At 33.5% G+C, this 5,348-nt stretch overlaps 1 pseudogene across 1 annotated transcript; it reads left to right on the top strand.

Moving 5' to 3' along the window:
- Positions 1 to 1,852: 1,852 nt before the first annotated feature.
- On the top strand, positions 1,853 to 4,632 carry LOC143590005 (uncharacterized; annotated as a pseudogene). The gene is made up of 4 exons (XR_013145388.1): positions 1,853 to 2,114; positions 2,605 to 2,807; positions 3,570 to 3,849; positions 4,311 to 4,632. The product of XR_013145388.1 is annotated as an uncharacterized LOC143590005 (transcript).
- Positions 4,633 to 5,348: the final 716 nt, after the last annotated feature.

Here is a 5,348-nt window from a genome sequence, read left to right on the forward strand (position 1 = left end):
TTGAACGTATTAAAAAGAGACATGTTTTAACGTGTGATGCTATTGTAGTTGGTGGCGAACTCATTTTTGGAAAAAGATAAACGGATAGTATATATAAATATAAAATGATTAATATAATTGGTTTAACTTGTATTTTTAATTTACTAAAGAAATATTAAAATCATTTTGTTCATCCGTGTAGGCAACACGTTTTTCTTAAAGGAAAATATTTTTATAACCAAAACAATAATAATCACAACTATTTATAGATGCATGTAACTATAAAATATAAAAGAGAAAATCTTTAAAGCATTGTCATTTTATCTTAGAGATTTCATGACCATACTTTCGTTTCAAAAATCCTCAAACCAGTTACTTTAAAAACCGTCGGCTGCCCGTCCATTTTTATCTATCATCCGCCTGACTTGTAATCCAATAAAATCCTTTTACTTGTTAACAAGATTGGTCATCCGACCGTTTAGACTGACCACCCGACTGAACACTAAATAGTCGGATTCGATGGAAACAGAACTTTAAACAACGTACCTACAATTTAATAATAAGTTGTCGGTTCTGAGCAAAATCTATCGTTGACCCGACTTTTATGCGGACATGTGTTTATGAATGATTGCATAACCCGTTGAACGACAAATTTTAGAGGTGGCAATCTTGACCCAAACCATTTCAAATTGGTCAATTTGGGTTGTTTTAAAAAATCATATGGGTTGGTTTGAGTCATAGATTTTAATAAGATATGTCAAAATGAGTCACTTGAAATTCCACCTTCTTATTTTTGGGTCAAAATGGGTCGACAAATTTAAAGAAATGGGTTGATGTGGGTTAGTGGCTTAAGGAAAAGTGGCAAGCTCGGGTTGAAACGGGTTTTGTATTGGAATGAGTTCGGTTTAGGTTTCGAACCGACACGGGTTTTCGCACTGGACGAGTTGGGTTACGGCTTCCTTTGTTTCTTTTTGGTCAGTTTCAGAGCACTGGACATGTTGGGTTTAGGTTTCTTTTGTTTGTTTTTGGTCGGTTTCGGATTCGTTTTCGGCCTTTTGTTTCGTTGTGGTCGGTTTTTTTAGTTTCATTTCTGTTCGGTTTCAGTTTTTTAGTTTCATTTTTTATTATTTTTTCGGTTTCGATCAATTTGGTTCCCTTTTGGTGTATGTTCCGTTTTCGTCGACTTTCGATTTCAGTTCTCCGGGGTTTTTTTTTTGACGAACGAGGGCAAATGCGAAAACGTTTTAGCTTTTTTAAATTTTTCGTTTTTGATTTATATTTTAAGTTATGATTTTTTTATTACTTTTTTTGATTTTTTTTCGGAGGGGTTTTTAAAAAATTCAAAAAAAGTAATAAAAAAATCATAACTCAAAATATAAATCAAAAACGAAAAATGTAAAAAAATTAAAACGTTTTCGCATTTGCCCTCGTTCTTCAAAAACAAAAAAACGACTCGAAACCCGTTTTGACCTTGACCCGTTCCAACCCGGACCAAAACAACCCTTTTTTAGTTGATCCATTCAGACCCTAACCCGTTACGACCCATGACCTGTTTCGACCCAACCCAACCTATTTTCCACCCCTAACAAATTTTAATCAAACGGTTCGACTGGTTTTAGATAACTATTTTGAGTATTTTCATAAAGAAAAATGGTCATTTTCATCCAATTCCCAATATAAAAATAATGTAACGTTTTATATATAAAATATATTCAAATTTCATACGTTGGCTATTTTTCTATTATTATATATGTACATATAAGTTTTAGTTTCCACAATTCAAATATTAACAGCCAAATCAAACAAGAACAAGTCTTCCGCTCAACACCTTGCCATCTCCGTCGTCACTTTCCGGCGACGTGAGCACCATAAAATGAAGCAACAAAACAAAACATTCAGGCGAACTGCCGTGGTGCTCTTCATCGGATTATTAGCATGGGCGTACCAGGCCACAACCCCGCCACCCCCACAACTCTGCGGTACCCCCGGCGGTCCACCGGTCACCGGACCACGTGTCACCCTCAGAGACGGTAGACATCTAGCTTATAGTGAATACGGTGTTGCCAGCCAATTATAAGATCGTCTTTGTTCATGGGTTCGGGTCTTGCCCACATGACGCATCGCTTTTCCATAGGGTAATTTTCAGACTTTCTAAAATGAAAAACGATTAGATTGTCTGTCGGGTCGGGTCGGGTCACATGTTGAAAAAATGCAACCATATTTTCGGTACAACAATTCTACTTTTGAGAAATCATTCTATTACGGATTTTAAAAATAATGCATTTTATATTCATATTACCGAAAGGTTTTATAAAACCCTGGTATTCGGTTCGTTATGAACCTTTCCTAAACCTAATCCATACACACCCCTAACAAATTTTGCTAGAATCATCGATTGAGTTTTTAGTTTAAAAAAGTTGATTTTTAATAATAATAAATAAAAATATACGTGGCGCTAAAACTTTTTTTATTAGTTTTTTTATTGTTAAAAATTGTCCTTTGGTGTTTGGAGTTAATTTTATAAAATGGTTGAAAGTTAGGAGTAAAATTAAATAGTGTATGATGCGACGTTTTGACAAAATGATAATAAATAAAATGATTTGTGAATTTATGAACAATTTGTAGGAACTGTTCGAAGAACTAAAGATCTACATGGTAACGTTTGATCGGCCGGGTTATGGAGAGAGTGATCCAGATCCGAAACGAACGATTCGGAGCTTCGCTTTGGATATCGAAAATCTTGCTGATGAAGGGGTCAAAGTTTTATGTAATTGGATACTCCATGGGTCAACAAGGAGCTTGGGGCAGTTAAAGTACATTCCTCATAGGTAATGTTTTAAATTTTAATTGTACCGTACAAGTCAGCACAACATGTTACTTTCTGTCACCTATAAGTTTAAGGTTTGTAGTGGCCCACATATGATAAGATTATTTCTTCACGCGAATGTTTGAAGATCATGGCAAAGATTCCCAATAATAACACGTCATGCATTGATGAGTTGTATGACAGATGATTAAATTTTGGATTTTTATATGTTTATATTATCATATGGATAAAACATGTTGATAAGATTAATTAAAGGCGCGGGTTTGGATTGACATGTTAATCCATTTAATTAAAACAGGCCGGTTCCCATACTCCGATTAACTTGTTAGTAACTTGATTTTGAACTATCAACCTGTTTTGACACATTCAAATAAATGGGCTAAAAAGACATGTTTGAATTATACAATTTTAAGTGTGTGAGTTTATGTTTTTTACATGAATTACGAGTCTTGTTTGTATTTAACAAAAATATTTATCAACTTGTTGAGTTTTTTTCTCTTTTTCTCATTATTATTATTATCTTTATAAGTTATTGTTTGGTAAACCAAACAAAACCGATATCTTTGATCTTTCTAGACATCTTATACTTTTTCTAGTTTTTTATTCTTGTTTTTCTTTAAAAGGAAGAAGTTGAAAGTCAAATTATGCCGGTCTAATCTGTCAACTTATATTAAAATTTAACAGTTAACTTTTATGTAATTGCAGTATCATATAAGTATTTATAAAATGAAAAATAAAAATAATAAAAAAGTGTTTGTAACAGGTTAGCAGGAGTGGCATTGGTGTCTCCCGTTGTGAACTATTGGTGGTCTAGTTTTCCAAGAAACTTAACAATGGCGGCCTACAAGTTACAACCTGTTCAAGATCAATGGGCAGTTGTTGTGTCACACTACGTGCCATGGTTAGTCTGCTGGTGGAACACTCAAAAATGGTTCATGGGCTCTACTGTTATAGCAGGAAGGCCTAATTTATCGGTTTCAGACTGGAAGATTATTGTGAAACGTCAAAGCGAAGGGTCTCCAACATCGCAGCCGAACCTAAAGGTAAAACTAAAGGGAATATCACGAAAATTTCTTTTAATGGCTATTTAACTAAAAAAATATCAATCTATTTTCAAATTATTTGGTAACAAAAAGCCACAAAAGTATGACTTTTAAGTTGTGTATATTAGACGAGTCTGGTCAAACATATATTTAACTAAAATAATGGGTCAAAGTAGTCATTTTTTGACTATTTAATTTTTCCAATTGCTCTATTTTCAAATTATTTGGTAACAAAAATCCACAAAAGTAGGAGTTTTAAATTATTTATTATGGCCTACCAATTCCACTCATCTACTGTAATACTATGAAAGAAAAATAAACTTAGCTAATGTTTTTATTTTCAAAACAATAATTTTTTGTATGTAAAAAAAAAATAATAGTAACAGACAAGAAAAATGTTTGCAAATCTATCTAACATGCTCATCTTTCGACCTCTAACTCGAGCTAATACTTGTAAACAGGATTACGTGAGGCAACAAGGACTAATGGAGTCGATTTTTAGGGACATGATAGTCGGGTTTGGTAAATGGGAGTTCGACCCAATGGAGATAGAAAACCCGTTCCCAAATAACGAGGGTTGTGTGCATTTATGGCACGGGGATGAAGACGGGCTCGTGCCTGTGAGTTTGGAAAGGTACATAGCAAAAAAGCTACCATGGATTCACTACCATGAGCTACCGGGTGTCGGTCATTTGCTCCCAAATTATAATGGTAACAAAGAAGCCATTTTAAAGTCGCTTCTTATCGGTGAATATTAATAGTTTTAGTTTTTATGGCATATTATAAATGCAGCTTCATAAATCTTTTTCTTTTTGGAAATTATATTATGTTTTTTTTTTGAAATTATATTGTGTAGTAATATAACTTATTAGTCATATTTTACGTTACTAAAACTTACTCGTTTTCAACCTTTTCTTTTTGCCCTGCCCATCAACCCATATATTTTCACGTGTTCAAGTTTAGTATAAACAGGCACAGATTAGTTTCGAGTTGAACCCACAAGCATGGGTCGTTTTGGATTGGCCCGTTTATTTTATATATCTGAAGAAAACAGTTTACTTTCATAAATTAACTTGATCAGGTACTGTATGCCAAAATTAAACAGAAAAGAGAAACTGAGTCATCAACTTCATAGTAAAAACTTAAATATTTCATATATCACTTTCAGTTTTTGTTATAAATTTGTAATTTTAGAACATTAATATGCAAAAGATAAAACTAAACTTATAGTTTAAATGAATCGAGTTCACGTCAATCCATAAATACTCGTGCCATGTTCGGTTAATGTATTCAATACGACTCATTTAACACCCCTACTTGCGTTTTCATAAACTCGATATGCATGAAATGAAGATCTATCTTGATACATGCCACTACTAGTAAAAAAAACATTTAGAAGAATCAAATATATACATTTAACGCTTCTTACCAGTGTCGAATTTGCGACGTAGTTTCTCCATCCGCTCTAGTCTTCGCTTCTGCCGTAGCATTTGCACCCA

The sequence above is a fragment of the Bidens hawaiensis genome, unplaced genomic scaffold, assembly GCF_021521415.1.
Source record: "Bidens hawaiensis isolate Kalapana, Puna unplaced genomic scaffold, B.hawaiensis_p1.1 tig00038087_1, whole genome shotgun sequence".
Lineage (NCBI taxonomy): Eukaryota > Viridiplantae > Streptophyta > Magnoliopsida > Asterales > Asteraceae > Bidens > Bidens hawaiensis.